The 23841-nt window shown below is 34.9% G+C and overlaps 1 pseudogene; it reads left to right on the plus strand.

Annotated features, from left to right (window-relative positions):
• Nucleotides 1–1366: 1366 nt before the first annotated feature.
• Nucleotides 1367–23841, plus strand: part of LOC149194517 (IAA-amino acid hydrolase ILR1-like 7) — a 56865-nt pseudogene continuing 34390 nt past the window's right edge.

The following is a 23841-nucleotide window of genomic DNA, read 5'->3' on the forward strand; positions in this document are numbered from 1 at the left end:
TATTAGAATTTAATAGAAATGAAAAATATTATTAGAAAAAAGTTTTGAGAAGATTTTTCTAGGTAAATTACATTAAAATGTTTTTGTCGAGGCTTTTCGAACCAACGACTATGGTTCATTTCTGCATAACTCACATTAAAATGCTTTTGTCGATGCCTTTAGAACCAACCAGTGTGCTTCATAGTCAGGACAAGCCTCAATTTCACACAAGAAAAAAAATTGTTTTCTCTGTATTTAATAACACTATTCTCAATCTTTTTAAAACTAACTTAATTCTCACTGGTCTCTTCATGATGGCCAAATTTAACTTTTGAAAACAAAATTTTATTAATAAAATAATATGGAAATTTTTCTTTTAAAACAAGTAAGTTTTAACTCTTAAGATTTTATTATTTCTTTTTTAATAATGAATTTCTTTGAATTTTTGTGACTTCCTCAAGAACTTGAAACAAAAAATTATTTGTTTTTGTATTTTGCTGGTTTCTGTGAGGTTTAAAATTGGTTAAATTCATAAAAAAAATCACCTAGAAATAAGATTTTGAAAATTTTTGTTGAAATTTGACTCGTTCATGTTTAATTTGAAATTTGCCAAAAAAATTATTTGTTTTTGTGTTTTGCTGGTTTCTATGAGGTTTCAAATTTGTTAAATTCATTAGAAAAAAAAATTCACCTAGAAATAAGATTTTGAATTTTTTTCCTCAAATTTGTTAAATTCATTAGAAAAAAAAATTCACCTAGAAATAAGATTTTGAATTTTTTTTTGAAATTTGGCTTGTTCATGTTTAATTTGAAATTTGCTAAACTTGTTTCTGTGTTTTGAAATTTGTTAAACTCATAAAAATTAATTCACCTGGAAATAAGATTTTAGAAAATTTTGGTAAAATTAATTGTATTTTATTGGGCTCGTTCATGTTTAATTTGAAATTTGTTAAACTTCTCAAATGAATTTAAGCAGGAATTCAACGAACTTCAAATTTAATCAATTTTGTTTTGATATAAAAACCTTGAATCTCTCGATTGCCGCGAAGTTCGAGTTTCAGCGCTAAAACAAAAAGATTGAAAATGGATGCTGCGGGAACTATAGGTACTTTGTAGTCTGCCGACGTTCCTGTCAAAGTGATCACTCAAACGGAGGAGGCAACGGCAGTTGTATTGACGCCGTTGGAGGAATGGAATCCCAATATAGGGATGGCAGAGAAGAAACCGAATTTTCCATGCGGTCAGTGCCATTTCCATATGATATATTCTTATTGCGTGTAGCCTTGCCATTTCATTAACAGATCTCACCGTCTAAATTCTGATCTCACCATCCAGATCTGGATTAGATGGGCACTCCGATCAAAGAGAGCGCGCCATTGCAGAAGCAATGGAGCTTCTCAAAGCTGCTAAAGAGGAAGCAATATTTGAGTGGTTGAAGTTAGTGAGGAGGATTCACAGAAATCTGGAGCTAAAGTTTGAGGAATTCAATACCTGCAAACTAACAAGGGGAGAACTGGATGCAATGGGAGTGCATTACGATTGGCCCTTTGCACGGACGGGTGTGGTTGCCACGACCGGATCGGGCGCTGCTTCAGTTGTTGCATTTCGTGTCAACATGGATGCTCTTCTAATTTTTAATTAATTAATTAATTTATTTATTTATTTATTTTTTTATAATATTATTTAAACACTATCGGGAATTAAACTGGTGACTTATTACAACGAATGTTTTAACAATGGATGTTCTTCCATTAAAAATATACGTAAAAATGTTTTTTTTGCTTTTTTTATTTGGGTTAGATTTTTCAATATATCAACATTTTTGCTTTTTTTATTTGGGTTAGATTTTTCAATATATCTCGTTAATAGGGTAGGCTACAACGTAATTTGTTAAAGAAAGCACTCTACTGTGTAAATATCATTAATTTGAAATTTTGTACGTAAAAAATCTAGTTTTGTTAAGTCAAATTTTGTAGGTTAAAAAAATAGTTTTGTTAAGTTGTGGTGAGTCAGACTTGTTATTATCTTTAGTGATGATTTAGATATTTTTAGATCATTGCTCAAACCAAGTTATAACAATTATTTCTATAAAATAATAAACTAAAATTTTAAGTAAAAGTTAATTTTTTTATCTAATCAAAATATTGATTCTTTCAAATTGGGTGTAGTTAGTGTGAATTATATTGGAAAGAATATTATATTTTTTTGGGTTGTTTTTATGTGAATTGCATTGGTAAGAAGTTCAAAGTTTTTGGGTTATTGATTTATTGAGTCTATAGGTTTTTTCTACAACTTAATATGATGTGTCTGTCATCAATGTATTTTGATTAAAAAAAAAAAAAAAAAAACTATACAAACATTTAAATAATGTTGGCTCATAAGAAAATTTGCATGTGAAGAAATTGGATCCCTCTAGCCTCATGTTAAATCCATATTTAAGATGAATCTATATTGGTAATATTATTAATTTAAAATATTTTTAGTAATATATTAAACTTAATATTTATATAGTCCATAAAGTCTTGGATAAATGGTAATTAGGTGTAAAGTTAACACACTCTAAATGTTAAGATAGGAGTTCAATTCTCCACGTTACTCTTAGACATAACAGTGATATAAACTCACCAATACCCAAATTACCAATTTTTTTTAATTATATTATAAAATAAATATAATTTCAAATTAATATTTATATTGTAAAATAAATATAATTTCAAAATACACTACTTTAACCAATCTGCCAAAGATAATATATATATATATATATATATATATTTAAAAAACCAAATATAATTTTTTTTTCATTAATTCATTATAAAATGTTACGTATTCATATTTTTTTAAAATTTAGCGTATTATAACTTTACGGATAAAATGACACACATCTTGTGCTACGTTGTATAGAAAGCTTATACACACTTGCGTCATAATTTTCGGTTTCCTTAACTTCTATTTTTATTTTTTATTTTCACTCTCTTTGGCCCACGTTGTCACACACTGTCCGAATCCAACATTTTGTTCACCTGGAAATGTTGTTTCCAACTGTGCCAAGCATATCCAAATCCATAACTTCAGTCGGCCTGGTACAGTCCCCTACTCCAGTGATCCAAGCTCTTCTTGGCCATTTGCGCCAACGATAGCATTCGCATTTTGTATCTCCGGAAGCAAGTCATGGCTAACGGAAAGTTTCAAGTAGCGATGAAGAGGCGGACGGAAGAAACCCTCACATGACGGATGATATTTGGGGAAAATCATGGATGAGGCACAGTTAAGATGAGCATACCGCATTCCCATGTTGTATGACCGGAAGCGAAGTCATGGCTGCCGCAAATGTTCAAGTAGTGATGGACGCACGAAAGGAAGAAACCCTCAGACGACTGATGATATTTGGGGCAAATCATGGATGAGGCACAGTAAAGATGAGCATACCGCATTCCCATGTTGTATGACCGGAAGCAAAGTCATGGCTGCCGCAAATGTTCAAGTAGTGATGGACACACGAAAGGAAGAAACCCTCAGACGACTGATGATATATGGGGCAAATCATGGATGAGAAACAGTAAAGATGAGCATACCGCATTCCCATGTTGTATGACCGGAAGCAAAGTCATGGCTGCCGCAAATGTTCAAGTAGTGATGGACGCACGAAAGGAAGAAACCCTCAGACGACTGATGATATTTGGGGCAAATCATGGATGAGGCACAGTAAAGATGAGCATACCGCATTCCAATGTCGTATGTCCGGAAGCAAGTCATGGCTGCCGCAAAGGTTCAAGTAGTGATGAACGCGCGAAAGGAAGAAACCCTCGGATGACAGACGATATTTGGGGAAAACCATGGATGAGGCACAGTAAAGATGAGCATAACACATTTCAACGTTGTAAGTATACAAAATGTAAGTATAGTAACGTTGTAACTATTGAAAATGATTGAATATAGTATACAAGGACCAATCATACCCTAGTAGTTCATGGCCTAGTAGTTCTGAATAAATCTGCAATCACTATTTTGTTTTGATAGTGCCGTTTAATGACATTGAGGTAAGCACACATGGTAGTAAATCTGTTCTTAAATCGGTCAAGTAGTTTTCTGATAATTAAATAACTTTTCCCTAAATATCACAAGAGGGCCTTTCACGATTAATTCCTCCCCTCTATATGGATCTTTCAAAGACTTCGTCTAATTCATCTCCTTGCGGCCAAATAAAAGGTGTGAAACGGCTCCATTAATGTATGGTCCGTATCTTTTCCCAGCTTGAAGTCATCCATGAAATCCACCTGGTGATGTATGGAGGCCGACCACCTTCTCTAAGGCCAACCTAACAAAATCGTGAATCAAGCCCACTCTATACTTCTTCCCCCTCAGAGACTGCACGTTCAAGTTGTGGTGTCAGAGTATGGTGAAACCAGAGAAAATGTATTGCAAGTATTCAATATCTGCACGGCATCCTTGCCGATAGGTAGACACTTATCATGCTAGAAAGGAAACACAAATGCCTTGTTAACTTTCTCCTCTTACCAAGATAATGAGCCTCTAAGGCTGTAACTGCCAATGAAGAATCCTACTGTGCAAGTTCCAAAATTTGACGACCCTGTTTTTCAATGATTCAGAAAAACTGTGTGAAATCTTCAACTCCGTCTCTGAAATCATGTGGAAGACCAAAAATGTACCTACGATGGTGGAGTCTGGTCATGGCGATGCGTTGGTAGCAGAAATCGTGATTAGTTTTCTCACTGTATCGATCCAGGCTTTGTATCTCTTTCATCATATTTTTCACTTCTTCCAAAAGCTTGTCCATTAGGTTAATGAACCCAATCCACATTTTTCCATCAGTGTGTCTATAGAGCTGAAATAGGACCAAATATCGCTCAATATATCTTGCGCCTTCCTTCCTCTTGCAAAACCCAATTCCCTATGACATTTTCCTGGCATTTTCTAGATGGAGTACTGCTCTGGTCCCTTTACTAGCCACTCTTCTGAATTTGTCAGGAGCCTAAAATAATCGTCTCTCTCCATAATGTTTTCAAAGACTTTATTCTCTGTGCCTCTGCCTGCACCTGCTTTCTCATTGGTCCCTCTCTTTTCTACTTATGTCTCTTAATATGCTAAGACATGTTGCGAGGATTTGTTTTCAAATGGGTTTTCTAAGGCTGAACTCAAGTTTGACCTGTGAACAGAACCCGCCAGATTCCAGGACAAATCAATAAATTTCTGTAAAAAAGCCCAAACGCATGTTGAAAGCCCAAGTAGTTTCTGTAACTTAAACAGAGTATGTCTATTTGATGAAACATTAATACAGTTCTCATTGCTCTTTCCTGAGCAGATTACTTAATCAAGGTTTCTCCATCATGTAGCATGACTCTAGTCCTTGAAAAATCTTTGACAAAACATTTACATTGAGAGATACCAATTTATATACATGGCAAACATCAATTTATATACTCCGAGGGGTTTGACAAATCAAGGAACGAACGCCCGCCCGTAGATAGTCTAGAGGGGCAAACCTACCTCCAGTTCATAGTCTAGAAGGGCAAACCTACCCATCGTGTTCGAGTTCGAAGCTTTAATTTTTTATTATTATTATTTATTTATTTATTTTTAAAATGTAATTTTGAATGCACAAATGCATTCAGTATTTCTAATTTTACAAATTAAATTTGAGTTTTTAAAAATTTCTACCAGATTTTAATTAAAATTAACTAAAAAATCTCTTTAAAAATGCCATTTCATTTATAAGTTAGACTAAACTTTTATATATATAGCTAAAAATTGTTATAACTTTTTTTATATATAATATTAAAAATTATTATATAACAAATATATATAAATTAAATGATAACAAAATTTAAAGATTAAAATATTTTAAAAATATATATGTTTTGTTCACCAAGCATAGAATGGGTGGTGATAAAGTCCTCTATTGAAATACTGGAACACTGTGTGGTAAAAATATTGCTACTTGGAAACTCCCTAGGCAATAAGCAAAAATCCAATCAGGTTTCTTTTTATATATTTAACTTCTATATAGTATTGAGACATTATACTTCTATTATATCATTACAATGTAAGACTCTTGTTACTTAAAAAAACAAAAAATATACATATATTTCATTTTATACTTTTTATTATAACTATTTATAAATATATACCATAAATAAAAATTAACATATATATTTAAAAATATTAAATATTAAATGAAAACTATATATATATATATATTGACACCAATTGAGACGACTGATTTGAGAAGCGGCTGTGCAACTCTTTGACCAAGGGTTTTGGATTGCAGTGTGTGCAATGTTACCCACTCTGATAGGGGGCAGTGCCCTTTTCACTGATCTAAGGCAGCGAGGGCTTGCCCTGGCCCAACGGATGAAGGAAGCGGGGGCCAATAGAGCCCCTTCCTACAAACAAATAATGATGGACAAAGGTAAAAGCCCATTGGAAGGAGTGCAGATCACGGGTTCAGACACTAGGGGAAAAAATGAGCTCAGCAAAAAGACAGAGCTGGATGGCAATACTAAGGAAACCCAACATCCAAACCAGACAAAAGGCATCAACATTCAGGAAGGAAAAGACAAAGTAGATCCCACTCGAGAGCAGGTACCTCGAGGAGCAGGAAAGAAAACCAAAGGAGCGGAGGTAGCTGAAACCTCCCCCCTAAATGACTCTGATCCAGAAGGACTGGCCACTGAAGACAAACTGTTGGAAATACTGAGAGGGGGGTGAATCAGTATTTCTTTTTCTCACTATTGTTTTACTAGTTAAAACATATATGTTAAGAACACAAAATGAACAGCAGGAATAAATGCTTTTATTAATATAACTGTGCAGTAAAATAAATACAATAAATAGATTGTCACAATTGGTTGCCAAGCTCCAACTTGGACTTTGGTGAGGCTCCAACCTCCTGAGCACCAACTCTATTTTGCCAAGACACCAATCTTGGACTTAGGAGCACCAACTCCCAAGGACTTCAATCCTGTTCAATTCTGAGGCTCCAACCTCTTTGGTATACACTGGTGTGCTGCTGCGCTCTTTTCAGCTTCCACTACTTCTGCTGCCCCCTTTTCTTCTGCTGCTTTCACTATCTCATGCTCAGGTTATACCGTTCACGAACAACCACTACAATTCTCTGTTTTTGCTGCTTTTATATGCTCCATGCCCCTGTCCATTCGTTTCCTCTTACATGCTGGCTCTTTGGCTTCCTCCTCACTTGATCGCTTGACACTTCGGCTTCCATTCCTTTGCTTCTTCTGTCTATACAAGTGTTCCAAAATCTGAGTAGAAAAAACCCAAACTCCCCTTTCTTAAATAAAACTCGGCCCTTGACTTGTGGTTAATACCTTACAGGCTTTATCGGAGGCGTTTAATCACCCATCGGAAGCCACCACCCGAGCGTTTTAATCAACCATCGGAAGCCACCACCCGAGCGTTTTAATCACCCATCGGAAGCCACCACCCGAGCGTTTTATCAACCATCGGAAGCCACCAACCGAGCCTTTAATTAACCATCACCGAGCGCTTTAATCGACCATCGGAAGCCACCTTTTATTCGGCACTTTCTATCAATAGTCAACCATCAGAAGCCACCACCCGAGCCATTAATCAACCATCACACAGGCTTTATCAACCATCGCACAGGTTTTAATATATACCTTAACCCCGCGGCCATGTATCATATAATACACGGAAAACATTATAAACCCTCGCTCTAATTCAAATGCCGGACTTCAATTATTATGCACCCGCCTTTACAATTATTGGCGGGTCCGGATTTCGGCGGTCGCAATAACTCTTAAGCCCAGACCTCCGACGAGGTGCGGACCCGATATGGCTTTAGACTCCCTTTAATATTGTTTCGGGTCCGATGAGCATCGGCGTTCGCTGTAAACAATAGACCCAATCCTCCGATGTAACACGGACCCGATGCCTCCTTACATTTCTTCCTAAACTGAATTCGGATCCGTCATATCGGCGGATTCCTTATCGGCGAGTCTTGATGGGTTGCGGACCCGATCTCCTTTAGGCTGCTCCAAATATAATTTCGGCTCCGGATGATTTCGGTGATCGCTACCTCCGCTGCTCCGATGCGATACAAGAGTTCTGCGGACCCGATATGGTTTTACACTTCACTTGATAAGGGACTCGGCTCCGGAAGTCGGAACTTTGCACTGCTGAAGGCCCTTTCCGGACCCGATCTACTTTATACTGGCTTCATAATATTTCGGCTCCGTTAATTCGGAGCTTTCACTTCGGCTGTTCTAAGGCCTCTCCTCCGATGCGATATTTGGTTTCCGGACCCGATATGGGTCTGGACCAAAATTAATATTCTTTCAACTCCGCCACTGTCCCACCTAAGGGGAAATATTTTGAATTCTCTGTGTAAACAGAGATATTCGATATAGCACTTGTAAAATGATTTAAGGAGTCTGTATAAAAAGGAAATGACTCCCAAGGCTTCAATCACATATCATGCAGAAAATAAGCGCTCCAACACTTTCAATACACAGTGGATTAAGCTATACAAGTTACATTCGAGAGACTTGATACCAAATTGTTCAGCTACTTGCTCTCCGATGACTCTGATGGCCCTATTTGTTTGTAATATATATATATGGCTCCTCTTGCTCCATTTGCTCCTCTCGGTCCATTTTCTCCATTTGCTCCATATATATTGCTCCTCTCTTGCTCCATCTGCTCCTCTCGGCTCTGTTTGCTCCGATAGCTCCTCCGATGGCTCCTCTTGCTTTGATATATGTGGCTCCTTTGATCCTCTCGGCTCCGACATGCTCTGTCTCCTCTTCTTGAATATTGACATAAATGACAATCTGTGTCCAACACAAACAACAGAGAGACCAAGGGTGTTGCAAGCCAAAAACCACAGAAAGCCTAAGGGTTATCATTACTGACCCGAACTGCAAGCCTACAGGGATCATATGGCTATTGATGTAGTGATCTGCAAGTTTATGGGCTTCTGGCCCACAGAAAAAGCCTTATGCCAATTGATCAAGCAAACTTGGAAGCTGAAAGGAGATGTGAAACTCCTCTTGGGGGCCAAAGGTTTTTTCACAGTTGTCTTTGCAAACCTTGAAGACAAAGACCGCATCTTTGATGGAGGCCCTTATTTCTATGCCTCTGCAGGACTCTACATAAGAGCCTGGAAACCAAATTTTGCACAAGAACAGGAAACATTCAAGCATGTTCCTGTTTGGATTCGCCTGTTTTCCCTCCCCATCGACTACTGGAGACCGGCGACGTTGGACAAACTGGGCACCTTCATCCAAGCTTTCGAAGCTACCCTACAAAAAAGGTACACCTCTTGCGCTAGAATCTGTGTTGAAATGGACGTTTCAGGGGCTCTTCATGAAGGTCTATGGTTGGAATACAGAGATGAAGTCTTCTTCCAAGCCATAGACTACGAACAAATACCCTTCAGATGTAGAAAATGCCATGAACATGGACATCTGATCTCGGAATGTCCCTTGCACAGGCCCGTAGAGAATGCTAAGGATCTCCCAAGCAAAAATCAGGATGGTTTCGTTCGACCCATGGGCAGACACCGAACCAACAGAAGGAACCAACCGAAGATAGGAAACACCAACAAAGGGTCTAAGAATGCATTTGAGGTTTTTGGAGAGGAAACTAGGGCAGATGAGGATACTCAAACATCAGCATCTGAGCAGGAAATTCCGGAAACGACCAATTAGAACGCCTAGATGTCGACTCTAATCTCGATTGATGACTTTCTCCTAGATCCAGGATTGAGGAAAGACGCATAAGGGGACGAGGAAATGACATTAAGTGAAGTGGGCACAGAGGATCGGGACCTAAATGACACTCTAGAAAAATAAGGAATGGACCTTAATACCATAGTTGAGCAATGGAGACAAAAAGAAGTGGATCACATTCTAGAGGAAGAGATTGACATAGTCAACTTCCTCTTCCTATCAAGGCAGGATGCAGCCCTGAGAGGGTAGAAAAGGGATTTGGGCGCGACAAAGGGTCTAGGCATCAAGGCACAAAATCTACACCAAACACATTCTACTGCAAAACATAGAAAGAAACGGGGTAGAAGAACAAACAATGAAGCGCTCCAGGAGCTCGACTAAATGCTCATCAACTCGAGCAAGATGAAAGCCCTTGAGGCTTTCCCATTTTCCTCATAATACATGTTTAAATATGAAGATACTCTCATGGAATGCAAGAGGGCTAAACAGTCAAACCAAACAAAGATTATTGAAAAAGAAAGTCACAAAGGAAAATCCAGACATTGTTTTCCTGCAGGAAACCAAATGCTCCAGGCTAAAGTTGGAAGAGATAGGCAGGAGCCTGGGAAAGAGGATGGAGCACATGGAGGTAGAAGGTAATGGTCTGGAAGGGGGCTTAGCCATCTTTTGGAACCCCCACTCCCTACTCCTCCTAAACTCCGAGGCCTCCAGATCTTTAATGAGTCCCTTAAACCCATTTCGGCTCCGCTCAAAAACATTAATACAGTTCTCATTACTCTTTCCTGAGCAGATTAGTTAATCAAGGCTTCTCCATCGTGTAGTATGACTCTAGTCCTTGAAAAATCTTTGACAAAACCTTTACATTGAGAGATACCAATTTATATGCATGGCAAATGCCAATTTATATACTCTGAGGGGTTTGACAAATCAAGGAGCGAACGCCCGCTTGTAGACAGTCTAGAGGGGCAAACCTACCTACACCATCGTGTTCAAGTTCGATGTTTAAAAAAAATAAAATTTAAAAGTTATCTTTTATATATGTTTAAAATGTAATTTTGAATGCACAAATGGGTTCAATATTTTGAAAAACTTTTTGAATTTTATAAATTAAATAAATTAAATTTGAGTTTTTAAAAATTTCTTCAGATTTTAATCAAAATTAACCAAAAAATGTTTTTAAAATGTCATTTCGTTTATAAGTTAGACTAAACTTTTATATATATGTATATAGCTAAAAATTGTTATAACTTTTTTATATATAATATTAAAAATTATTATATATAACATATATATAAATTAAATGATAACAAAATTTAAAGATTAAAATATTTTAAAAATATATATGTTTTGTTCATGGGGCATAGAATAGATGGTGATCAAGCGCTCTATTGAAACACTGAAACACTGTGTGGTAAAAATATGGCTACTTGGGAACTCCCTAGGCAATAGGCAAAAATCCGCTCATGTTTCTTTTTATATATTTAACTTTTATATAATATTGAGACATTATACTTCTATTATAAACGGTGTAAAACTCTCACAACTTAACAAACAAAAAACTTTATACTTGTATTATAACTATTTATAATTGAAATACCAGTCATATTTCTTTTTATATATTTAACTTTTATATAATATGAAGACATTATACTTCTATTATATTATAACAATGTAAGGCTCTTATTACTTAATAAACAAAAAATATACATATATTTCTTTTATATATTTCACTTTATACTTCTATTATAACTATTTATAAATATATAAATTTATATAATTTAAATATATATACTATAATTAAAAAAATAATACATATATTTAAAAATATTATATATATATATTCATTCAAGAATATAAATATAAATTTAACATATATATTTTCAAAAGTATTAAAATATATATATATTTTTTAATTTACATATATTTCTGATATATATTTAACTTTGATATTTTAAAATATTATTGTTTCTATTATAATTATATTTATATATATTTTAAGTGGGTATAATATAAATAAAAAATTAACAATTTAATAGAAATGAAAAATATTATTAGAAAATAGTTTTGAGAAGATTTTTCTGGGTAAATCACATTAAAATGTTTTTGTAGACGCCTTTCGAACCAACGACTATGGTTCATTTCTGCATAACTCACATTAAAATGCTTTTGTCAATGCCTTTAGAACCTACTAGTGTGGTTCATAGTCAAGACAAGCCTCAATTCCACACAAGAAAAAAATTGTTTTCTATGTATTTAATAACACTATTCTCAATGTCTTTTTAAAACTAACTTAATTCTTATTGGTCTCTTTATGATCACCGAATTTAACTTTTGAAAAAAAATTTTATTAATAAAAATAATATGGAAAATTTTCTTTTAAAACCAGTAAGTTTTAACTTTTAAGATTTTTTTTTTTTTTTTAATAATGAATCTTTTTGAATTTTTGTGACTTCCTCACAAACTTGAAACAAAATTATTTGTTTTTGTATTTTGCTCGTTTCTGTGAGGTTTAAAATTTGTTAAATTCATAAAAAAAATTCACCTAGAAATAAGAATTTGAAAATTTTTGTTGAAATTTGGCTCGTTCATGTTTAATTTGAAATTTGCCAAAAAAATTATTTGTTTTTGTGTTTTGCTGATTTCTATGAGGTTTCAAATTTGTTAAATTTATTAGGAAATAAATTCACCTCGAAATAAGATTTTGAAATTTTTTTTGTTGAAATTTGGCTCGTTAATGTTTAATTTGAAATTTGCTAAACTTGTTTATGTGTTTTGAAATTTGTTAAACTCATAAAAATTAATTCACCTGGAAATAAGATTTTAGAAAATTTTGGTAAAATTAATTGTATTTTATTTGGCTCGTTTATGTTTAATTTGAAATTTGTTAAACTCATCAAATGAATTTAAGTAGGAATTCAACGAACTTCAAATTTAATTAATTTTGTTTTGATATAAAAACCTTGAATCTCTTTGCCACGAAGTTCGAGTTTCAGCGCTAAAACAAAAAAATTGAAAATGGATGCTGGGGGATCTATAGGTACTTTGTAGTCTGCTGACGTTCCTGTCAAAGTGATCACTCAAACAGAGGTGGCAACAGCAGTTGTATTGACGCCGTTGGAGGAATGGAATCCCAATATAGGGATGGCGGAGAAGAAACCGAATTTTCCATGCGGTCAGTGCCATTTCCATATGATATATTCCTTGCCATTCCATTAACAGATCTCACCGTCTAAATTCTGATCTCACCATCCAGATCTGGATTAGATGGGCACTCCGATCAAAGAGAGCGCGCCATTGCAGAAGCAATGGAGCTTCTCAAAGCTGCTAAAGAGGAAGCAATATTTGAGTGGTTGAAGTTAGTGAGGAGGAGGTGTTGGAAACCATAAGTAATTCCAACAACCTGTCAGCAATATTCAACAATCATTTAATGTTGTATCTAGAAATCAGCCGCTGTTCTAGAAGTCGGCGGATACATTGACAATAGGGAGGCTTCTCCAACAAGCCACCGACTGAACCTGCTCCAGAAACTTCTCCAGCATGTATATATATCTGATCAATGAAAGCAAGTTCTCATGTTCTTGTGTTCAATAATTAGTTCTGTGTTGTGTGAGAGCAGTGTGCGCCTCTGATCACTTATATGGTATCGGAGCCAGAGTTTTGAGAGTTGAGGGTCGTAAGGCATTGGCCTGAGGAGCATTGGTGTGCTGCCTACAAAAGTCAGTTTTTGCAAGAGAGCGTAGAGCAGCGTGATGCCTGTGGAGATCTGAGTGAAGTGCGAGACTGTGGGGAGATATGAGTATGGTAGAACCAGTGTGTGCATGCTAAAGCCTGTGCATGTGTGTATAAGCCTGTTCAATGTGAAGAAATAAGCTGATTTATGTGTGAGTTCTATGTGTAGAATGCATTGATTCAAGAGCCGAAAAAGTGTAGAGACAGAAACACATTTTGAAGGTGAACTTGTTGCTGGAAAGCGCGGAGGTGGGAGCCTTGGACCGTTGGGCAGGTCGAGACTGGCGAAGTGTGGACGAGTCTGCTACGAATTCTGAGATCGATTGCTGTTGGAAGAGGCGTGGAGGAGCATAGTAGCTGTGAAGCTGTGTATTGCTGCGTGGACGAGAGCTGTGTGAGCCGTGAGCGAGGGCGACTAAGCCGTGAGTGAAGCACGTTGAGGTGTGGCTGAAGCAGACCTGTGGCACGTCAGGGTGTAGCAGACCGGCAGCAACGCGTTTTTTTTGGCATGGTGTACGCAGAACAAGTGCTTGATTGAAGGGAATTTATGTTGATTTCTATATTCTTGTATGCTAATGGTTGAATAGAAACAACTGTAAGGCTTGTTGTAGTAAGCCATTATTTTATTTTATTGAAGCATAAAAAGGGTGTTTATTTTTTAATGGAGTGATAAGGTATTTAGTATGTGTTTAATATGGTGAAAGTCTTCTAAGATTTAGTGAAATTTGGTATATTTGAATTTAGATTTGGTGGCATTTTGGTGATTGGAGAAAGCTTCTCATCATGGCAAATTTGTTGCTTGATAATTATATGAATGAATCCACCAAACTTGATGGAGAAAATTATGTGAACTGGAAATTTAAGTTAATGACTATTTTAGAAGGAAATAATTTGTGGTCCATTGTGAGTGGGGATGAGCCCAAACCCACTGTTGCAGGTTCTATTCCAGATTGGGAGAGAAGGGAGACAAAAGCAAAGGTGCTGCTGCGTATGTCCGTAAAGGACAACATTATTCCTCACATCAGAGATTGCAAGACATCAAAAGAAACATGGGATATGTTGAAGGGTTTGTATGAGACAACAAATACAAACCGAATCTTGTTTTTGAAGACTAAGCTTTTATCTCTAAAAATGGAAGCAAATGAAAATATAAGCAATTTTATATCTCGTGTCAAAGATTTAAGTGATAAGTTAGGAGATATTGGTGAAAAGGTGTCTAATACTGACTTAGTCACCATCATATTAAATGGCTTAGTGCAAGATTATCAAATTTTTGTTTCAAGTCTTGCAGCTAGAGAGAAACCCCCTTCATTTGATGAATTGACAGGAATTCTTCTACAAGAAGAGGAGAGGATGAAGAACTTTAATTTGGGCTCTAGCAGTTCAGATTTGGCATTGGTGGCCAAGGGCAAATATCCATACAGAGGCAAACCATGGGACAAGAACAAAGGAGGCAAGTTTCAAGCAAAGCAAAAAGGTATGATACAGTCTAAATTTCCAAAGAAGAATGATGAGTGTTATTATTGTGGCAAACCTGGGCATCATTCTAAAGATTGCTATAAAAGGAAATATAATGAGTCTAGGCAAAGAAACATAAGGCATAATGGAAATTTTGTGGACAAAGATATCAATGATGGATTTAAAAATCTTAAATTGTTTGTTTCTAATGCTGCATTGTCTGTGGAAAATGATGATAAGAATGCTTGGTTCATTGATTCTGGTGCATCACTCCATATGTCTTGTAATAAGGAGTGGTTTGATGAATATCATGAAAATATTGATGGAACATATGTTTGCCTAGGAGATAACAGATCAATTAAAGTTCAAGGTTATGGAGTAATAGGTGTGAATTTGCCTAATGGACAAGAGAAACAGATTCATAATGTGATGTATGTCCCTGATATCAAAAAGAATTTAATTTCTGTTTCTACTATTACTGACCAAGATTTGAAGGTGGAATTTGTTAAATCACAATGTGTAGTAAAAGACATTCAAGATAAATACAAGGTTATTGCCACAGGAACTAGAGTTGGAGGCTTGTATAAGCTGGATGTGACCAGGAAAAGTCATCAAGCATTGGCATCTACAGCAATATCAACAGTAGATTTATGGCATCAAAGGTATGGACATCTAAATCACAAAGATTTGATGCTACTTCAAAAGAACACTATGGTTGAAGGTCTTCCTGTCTTGAAAAATGATCATATTGAATGTGAAGCATGTGTACTTGGCAAGCAACATAGGGAGGAATTTCCTATACATAAAGAAAAAAGGCAAAGGGAAATACTTGAATTAATTCATACTGATGTATGTGGACCTATGCAAACTAGATCTATTGGTGGAGCATGGTATTTTCTTATTTTTGTGGATGATAGATCTAGATATACATGGGTTTATTTCATAAGAAAGAAGAGTGATGTTTTTGAGTATTTTAAAGAATTTAAGAATATGGTAGAAAAACAAATTGGTAATTATATCAAAATCTTGAGATCTGATCAAGGGGGAGAATTCAAATCAAGAGAATTTAATCAATATTGTAAAAGCAATGGGATTCAACAACAATTTACAGTGCCACATACACCTCAGCAAAATGGAGTTGCTGAGAGGAAAAACAGGACACTAGTTGAATGTGCACGTAGTATGCTTCAAGGGAAAAATATCTCTAATGTTTTTTGGGCTGAAGCCATTAATACTGCTGTTTATTTGAAAAATAGAAGTCCAACTAAAAGTTTAGAGCTTAAAACACCTTTTGAAGCATTTTATGGGTACAAACCAAAAGTGAGTCATTTAAGAGTTTTTGGTTGCAAGGCATTTGCTCACATTCCAAAAGATGAAAGAAGAAAACTTGATGCAAAGTCAATTAAGTGCATATTTATTGGTTATTGTGATAATCAGAAAGCATACAAGTTGTTTGATCCCAGTACTCATAGACTGCTTGCAAGTAGGGATGTGGTGTTTCATGAGAATGCAAATGAAGGTGATAAAATAAATAAAACTAGTATATGGCATGATATTGATGACTATGTCAAATTAGACACAAGTGTTGAACAAGAACATGAACAAGCACAGGAACAGGTACAAGCTCAAGAGCAAGGAGCATCAAGCAGTCATGATACTCCAAAGAGAGGAGAGGAGACTCTACAAAGCCAAAAGAAAGATGAAAGCAGTAAAACTCCAAGAAGGTCATCACGTCAAAGTCAGGTACCTGTAAAGTATAAAGATTATGCATTAATGTCTCAGGTTATGAATGTTGTAGAACCTTCAAGCTATGATGAAGCTAAAGAATATGAAGAATGGAGAAATGCAATGAATGAAGAATATAACTCTATAATGAAGAATGACACATGGGAATTAACAGAATTGCCTAAAAACAAAGTTCCCATAGGATGCAAATGGCTTTATAAATCTAAATTTAATGCTGATGGAAGTATTGATAAACATAAAGCTAGATTGGTTGCCAAAGGATATTCACAAAAGGAGGGAATTGATTATGAAGATACTTTTGTGCTGTAGCTAAGTTGAACACAATTAGAATCATGATTGCTATAGCTACAAAATATAATTGGAAAATGCACCAATTAGATGTCAAATCTGCATTTTTGAATGGTGAGTTAAAAGAAGAAGTTTATTTAGTTCAACCTGAAGGGTTTGTAAAACAGGGACAGGAGCATCTGGTTTGCAGGTTAAAGAAAGCTTTATATGGCTTGAAACAAGCACCAAGGTCATGGTATGTGAAAATTGATTCTTTCTTTTATGAGAAAGGTTTTATAAGAAGCAAGAATGATCCTAACTTATACATCAAGGAAGATAAAGACAAGAATGTTGCTTTAATATCAGTATATGTTGATGATCTAATCATAACAGGAAATGCATGCAAGATGATTGAAGAAATTAAAAATCAGTTGTCACATGTATTTGAGATGAAGGATCTTGGTGAATTGCATTATTGTTTAGGTCTTGAAGTTTGGAGGGAGCCTGGTAAGACGCTGATCACACAAAGCAAATATACAAGGGAAATCCTTAAAAGATTCAATATGATTAAAAGCAAGGCAACATCTACTCCTTTAGAACAGAATGTCAAATTGTGCAGTGATGATGGAACCAAAGAGGTGAATGGAACTATGTATCGTCAACTGGTGGGAAGTCTGAACTATCTCACCACTACCAGGCCAGATATAGCATATTCTGTCAGCATACTTAGTCAGTTCATGGCTAAGCCTTGTGAAAGCCATTGGAAAGCAGCAAAGAAAGTCCTTCGATATCTGAAAGGAACACTTAATTTTGGTATTATGTATACTGATGAATTTGATGTTGAATTGGCAGGTTATTCTGATTCTAACTGGGCTGGAAATCCAGATGATAGGAAATCCACTACTGGATACGTGTTCAATATTGGTTCAGGTCCAATATCATGGAGCAGTAAGAAACAACCAACAGTTTCATTGTCATCCACTGAAGCTGAATATAAAGCATTATGCAGTGCTACCTGTGAAGCAATATGGCTTAGGAGAATACTTGAAGATGTTGGGGAAACACAAAATGCACCTACAGTAATCAGTTGTGACAATCAAAGCACTATCAAATTAGCAAACAATCCTATATATCATGCAAGGACAAAACACATTGAGACACAACATCATTTTGTAAGAGAAAAATTGCAATCAAATGAAATTGACTTATCATATTGTAATACAAATGAAAATGTGGCTGACATATTCACCAAGCCTCTTGGAAAGGCTAAATTTGAAATATGTAGAAATAAGATGTACATTGTAGAAAACCCAAATTATGTTGTAAGCCTAGCTGAGACTTAGACCAGCAGGCATGACAATTAAGAGTATAGTGTCTTGTTTATTGTATGTAGTTGGAATTAAGGGGGAGTGTTGGAAACCATAAGTAATTCCAACAACCTGTCAGCAATATTCAACAATCATTTAATGTTGTATCTAGAAATCAGCCGCTGTTCTAGAAGTCGGCGGATACATTGACAATAGGGAGGCTTCTCCAACAAGCCACCGACTGAACCTGCTCCAGAAACTTCTCCAGCATGTATATATATCTGATCAATGAAAGCAAGTTCTCATGTTCTTGTGTTCAATAGTTAGTTTTGTGTTGTGTGAGAGCAGTGTGCGCCTCTGATCACTTATAGGAGGATTCACAAAAATCTGGAGCTGAAGTTTGAGGAATTCAATACCAGCAAATGGATGCAATGGGAGTGCATTACGATTGGCCCTTTGCACGGACGGGTGTGGTTGCCACGACCGGATCGGGCGCTGCTTCAGTTGTTGCATTTCGTGTCAACATGGATGCTCTTCTAATTTTTTAATTTTTAGTTTATTTATTTATTTTATAATACTATTTAAGCACCATGAGGATTTAAACTGGTGACTTATCACAACGAGTGCCTTAACAATGGATGCTCTTCGATTAAAAATATATGTAAAAATGATTTTTTTTTTATTTGGGTTCGATTTTTCAATATATCTCGGGTAGGCTACAACGTAATTTGTTAAAGAAAGCACTCTACCGAGTAAATATCATTAATTTGAAATTTTGTATGTAAAAAATCTAGTTTTGTTAAGTCAAATTTTGTAGGTTAAAAAAATAGTTTTGTTAAGTTGTGGTGAGTCAGACTTGTTATTATCTTTAGTGATGATTTAGATATTTTTAGATCATTGCTCAAACCAAGTCATAACAATTATTTCTATAAAATAATAAACTAAAATTTTAAGTAAAAGTTTAATTTTTTTTTTTTAATCAAAATATTGATTCTTTCAAATTGGGTGTAGTTAGTGTGAATTATATTGGAAAGAATATTATATTTTTTTGGGTTGTTTTTATGTGAATTGCATTCGAAAGAAGTTAAAAGTTTTTGGGATTTTATTATAATTTTTTTGATATTTTATTATTGTTTTTAATTTAATATTTTTTATTAGTTTAATAAATTTTGATTTTATTGAGTCCATAGGTTTTTTTCTACAACTTAATATGATGTGTCCATCATCAATGTTGACATTTTGATTTAAAAAAAAAAAAAAAACTATACAAAACATTTAAATAATGTTGGTTCATAAGAAAATTTGCATATGAAGAAATTGGATCTCTCTCGCCTCATGTTAAATCCATATTTAAGATGAATCTATATTGGTAATATTATTAATTTAAAATATTTTTAGTAATATATTGAAGTTAATATTTATATAGTCCATAAAGTCTTGGATAAATGGTAATTAGGTGTAAAGTTAACACACTTTAGATGTTAAGATACAAGTTCAATTCTCTACCTTATTAGGGCGTTATTCTTAGACATAACAGTGATATAAACTCACCAATACCCAAATTACCAATTTTTTTTATTTATATTATAAAATAAATATAATTTCAAATTAATATTTATATTGTAAAATAAATATAATTTCAAATTAATATTTATATTGTAAAATAAATATAATTTCAAAATACACGACTTTAACAAATCTGCCCAAGATAATATATATATATATATATAATATTTAAAAAACCAAATATAATTTTTTTTCATTAATTCATTATAAAATATATTATGATTTTTTATGATTATAGTTAGTTAAATAATTGCAAAGTTATGTTAAATTAGTAATTAAAATATTTCATGATAATAGTTAGTTAAAATAAATAATTATTTTTTTTTAAAAAATAACATAAAATAATAATAATAATATATATATATATATATATATATATATATATATAATAATAATAATAATAAAAAATAAAAATTACCCTAGGGGAGCAATAAAATAATAATAATAATAATAATAATAATTTAATGATAATAGTTAGTTAAAAATTATTATTAAAAAAAAAAGTAAGTTAAATTAGTAATAGAGGAATTGAAAACAGGACTATAAAGATAAATAAAAGAAAAAGAAGGTATTAATGAAAAATATTTTATTAAAATAATAATAATAAAATTAAATAAAATAAATTAAATAAATACATAAATAAATAAAAATTAAAAATTAATAAAAAATAATAATAATAAAATAAATAAAATAAATAAATTAATAAAATAAAAAATAAAAAAGAAGAAGAAAAGCGACTAGGACGAGAGTGTTGGGACCCAACACCGACTGATTTTCCAGCCATCATCTCTATTGAGATTATTCGGCCTCTTTTCAATCTCCAGCGCCTCCCTAAATTTCCGATGATGGAAGCGCGAAACCTTAGCAATAACACTAGCTTCCTCAATACAAACATGATGATTGGTTTTCTCAACATGCTCAGCTAAAGCGGAAGACTTAGTTCGCCTATGCTTAAGGTCTGCTGCATGCTCACTAATCCTCTGATTAATGGAGGTAGGTTAAAAGACATTGGACAATGTGCTATTTACTGTTTTGAATTAATGGTAATTGTTAACTCTGCACTTGAGAATTAAATCAAGTCATACTTGAAAATTGTAACTTCCCATTTGGAAGTTGTTTCTTTTAATAATAAAACAGTTGCCAAAAAACCTAACTGTTCCTCCCAACCGTAACCACCCAAGGAAAGGGGGTGGGAAAAGGAAAAGGAAAAGAGGGAGGAAAAGGGGAACTGTGTTGTGGAGACAGACGGAACAACGATGACAAAGTTATGCTAAGTTTGGTCAGGAAAAGTTTGTTGAAGGTTGTGACCTGGCAGACAAGCTTGGGGGGAGATTTGGTCGCGCAGACAAATCTCGCAGACGGGAGGAAGACAAGCAGAGAACCAGTGGTGACAAGGTTCTGAGTAAAGAGAAAACAAGTACTGTTCATACCGGATACAGGTAAGTACCGCTATGACAATCTTGTGTTGTAGTTACTGTACTACTGAAAGTTCTATTTAAGTTAATTGGTTAGTCCTGTTAGAAGGGTTGCGAAATAGGAAAAAGTTGAAATGATAAACAGTGCACAAAAAGACGGTTTGAGTATGAGGCAAATTTATAGTTCTGAGTTGGCCAACAAATTTCTTATTTAGATGGTCTGTAGGAGTTAGATTAGTTTCATTATGAAACGTTGATAACAACAAAATGCCTTTAAGGGTTAAAGCCACAAGGCTTATAATAGCCAGTTAAGCGATAGCCTTGACCCTAGCTATGCAATTGAATCTTTGTCCTTTATACGGATGGAATAAATAAAAGAAAGGGAAAAGGAATGTCTTCCTCGCATTAAGGAAAAGACAAATGACAGAATAGAATGGGAATCTGTTCGAAAATTATTTTAGTCGTGAACCAGTAATCCTCAAAACTGTTAATGTTTATTTCTCACAAAGTAAACTCAGATAATATGCCTAGTACAGAGATGAAACATACAGACAATTTAATGCATAGCCATGAACCTTGAGATAATAAGGCTATCGAAACATAAACTAGTCAAAAGAGAAAGGAAATTTCCTGAGCAGCATAACTGCACCTGTGTGGAGAGACAGGTTTTACGGCTAGGGTTAGGGTATATTCAAAACCCTTAGAAGACAGTAAGATAAGAAATTCAAGTAAATTACCCATATACATGTATATAAATAAAGCATAACTGCAATAAGACTCTGCAGGACTTGACCCCATACTGAATCGAAGGGCTCAGAAGGAACGTAAATACGAGATCGAATTTAGAGTCTAGCCTTGACGGATATACTCTTGGGATTCATAGCATGTAGCGGTTGTTGTATCTTAAACCATAAAACTCATTATCATGCAGAGTACAATATATCGAACATTTTGCAATATTGAAATAAATTCTGTACATTGTAGAACCAAACCCCATAGGCAACATACAACATATAAATATCGTCAAGATTTATACTATTGCAGTGGCATAGTCATCATAACACATATCATATAAATAAGGACCAGATGCGCATTATTACAGTAGTCTATCCTTCAAACTTCATAACTTATAAATTAAAACAGGGGTTTGTAACTACAGGATAGACAATGGCCATTACAATGGCAGAATTTGGTTGGCAGAGACCAAGCCAGTAGTTGAGGAACGAAAGAGAACTGGTACTTGCATAATTTTAAGGAGCGCATGAATCACAGTAATTTAGAAGTCAAATGCTTCACCAGGACAAAGACCCAGATAAAATTATTAACAAAATTCCATTACAATAATCAATAATGCATCAGAGCTCGAGAGCTCGACGCAAGTATCAGCCTAGAAAGAAAATGGAACCTTCTCGCAGAAGGATCTTTAACTCGGTGTGAGCTGGCGGATTCGCCAGGTTCAAACCCCGTCAGCATCCTGCCATTTCGTAGGAAAAGAAATAGAGAAAAAGACTGTAAGGAGTCGGTTCGAGTGCCTCCTTAGTAAACTTAATCAATAAGCAGTTCTTCTGGTTCAGCGAAACCCTCGATACTTGCAATAGACATGTATAGAGCAGGAACATACCTGTTAATCGGCGTGAGTCAACCGCTTCCGCATCCAAACATGACTTACAGGAAAGAAAAAAGAAGGACACTTCCTTGCCTACAGGCAACAAACAATCCTGTAGTGAGTTAAGATCAAAACCTGAGTGGAAACAGAGTAATATGTAGCTATAGACCAAAAATCTGTGTAACACAGAGAGGGTTTACCAATACCTTGGTTGTGGAAAGGAACACAGCTTCTAGCCAACTGGTGATACGACCGGGTAGCAAACAGTAGTCTTCTCGGTGCTGCGCAGGGGTTGCGGTAGTGCAGACCTGAATCAAATGCGATATGGAATACCATAATGGAACAATAAAACTCAAACGAAATGCCTCGAGTTGGATCCACCCTCGGATGGACCTCTTTCCATCTTCACCGTCGATGCGGGGAGAGCCCCGAGGGCGCAAAGGTAGAGAGGCCACTGCCACGTGATCAAGCCAGTCTACATAAATGAAATAGGACAGGTGGACTGGAGGCAGCCAGTGACATTTATGTCTGCAGACAAACATTCCATCAATATTCCATCCTCCGCAAAAAAACTTTCAATGTGACCATAAACATCCAGATACCTCTACTCTTGAACCTTCCCTGTGTTTGCCGCGTGTCAAGGGTATTAAACTAGTGTAAACAACTATGTACCGGACCTTGCCGGGCAAGAAATATGTGTAACCCATGTCATTTTTTTTATTTACCATGTAGATTAATTGACAGGGGTCATTACACATATATATAAATTAAATGATAACAAAATTTAAAGATTAAAATATTTTAAAAATATATATGTTTTGCTCACGAGGCATAGAATGGGTGGTGATAAAGCCCTCTATTGAAATACTGGAACACTGTGTGGTAAAAATATTGCTACTTGGAAACTCCCTAGGCAATAAGCAAAAATCCAATCATGTTTTTTTTATATATTTAACTTCTATATAATATTGAGACATTATACTTCTATTATATGATTACAATGTAAGACTCTTGTTACTTAAAAAACAAAAAACATA

Source organism: Pinus tabuliformis, chromosome 2_2 (genome assembly GCF_031772625.1).
Source record: "Pinus tabuliformis cultivar Carrire ecotype Pingquan chromosome 2_2, CPIR1, whole genome shotgun sequence".
In the NCBI taxonomy this organism is placed as follows: Eukaryota; Viridiplantae; Streptophyta; class Pinopsida; order Pinales; family Pinaceae; genus Pinus; species Pinus tabuliformis.